Source organism: Schistocerca cancellata, chromosome 3, assembly GCF_023864275.1.
Source record: "Schistocerca cancellata isolate TAMUIC-IGC-003103 chromosome 3, iqSchCanc2.1, whole genome shotgun sequence".
Taxonomy (NCBI): Eukaryota; Metazoa; Arthropoda; class Insecta; order Orthoptera; family Acrididae; genus Schistocerca; species Schistocerca cancellata.
The window spans coordinates 864,908,336-864,909,522 of NC_064628.1; the positions used below are offsets into that span (position 1 = coordinate 864,908,336).

At 49.7% G+C, this 1,187-nt stretch overlaps 1 non-coding gene across 1 annotated transcript; it reads left to right on the forward strand.

Moving 5' to 3' along the window:
• Window positions 1-842: 842 nt before the first annotated feature.
• On the forward strand, window positions 843-917 carry Trnas-cga (transfer RNA serine (anticodon CGA)). Its single transcript has one exon. It is a non-coding gene; the product is annotated as a tRNA-Ser (tRNA).
• The last annotated feature ends 270 nt before the right edge of the window (window positions 918-1,187 follow it).

Sequence of the window (1,187 nt, forward strand, 5' to 3'; positions counted from 1 at the left end):
TGACTTTATTTATTTTGAAACAACTTATTTAACGATAGAGTATATCTATCACACTGATACAAAAAGTCCACCCTGATGAGCCTGGGGCCATGTTGTACAGCCCACAGACATGCAACCAAATCGTAATTTGATTACACAATAGCAAACTGCTCCTAAATAAAACTTCCTGGCAGATTAAAACTGTGTGCCGGACCGAGACTCGAACTCGGATCCTTTGCCTTTCCTGGGCAAGTGCTCTACAAACTGAGCTACCCAAGCACGACTGACGCCCCGTCCTCACAGCCTCACTTCTGCCACTACCTTGTCTCCTACCTTCCAAACTTTACAGAAGCTCTCCTGCGAACCTTGCAGAACTAGCACTCCTGAAAGAAAGGATATTGCGGAGACATGGCTTAGCCACAGCCTGGGGGATGTTTCCAGAATGAGATTTTCACTCTGCCTCGGAGTGTGCGCTGATATGAAACTTCCTGGCAGATTAAAACTGTGTGCCGGACCGAGACTCGAACTCGGGGCCTTTGCCTTTCGCGGGTAAGTGCTCTACCAACTGAGCTACCCAGGCACGACTCACGCTCCGTCCTCACAGCTTTATATCCGTCAGTGCCTCGTCTCCTACCTTCCAAACTTTACAGAAGTGCTCCTGCGAACCTTGCAGAACTAGCATTCCTGAAAGAGAGGGTATTGCGGAGACATGGTTTAGCCTCAGCCAAAGGGATGTCTCCAGAATGAGATTTTCACTCTGCAGCGGAGTGTGTGCTGATATGAAACTTCCTGGCGGATTAAAATTGTGTGCCGGACCGAGCTTCGAACTCGGGACCTTTGCTGTGAGGACGGGGCGTGAGTCATGCTTGGGTAGCTCAGTTGGTAGAGCAGTTGCCCGCGAAAGGCAAAGGTCCCGAGTTCGAGTCTCGGTCCAGCACACAGTTTTAATTTGCCAGGAAGTTTCATATCAGCGCACACTCCACTGCAGAGTGATAATCTCGTTCTGCTCCTAAGTAATTCTTCACACTGATGTGTAGACATGCTCAGTAGTCATAAACTCTCCAAATAGCGCATAGCAGGGCCTACAGAGCCACTCGCGATGTAATCCATTCAACGTGCGCAAGCACAGTCCACCGCCCCCTATACAGTAGAGCACACAGGAGTTAGCGATAAGTGGCGCATCAGTCAGATGTCAAACCGCTCCCAGG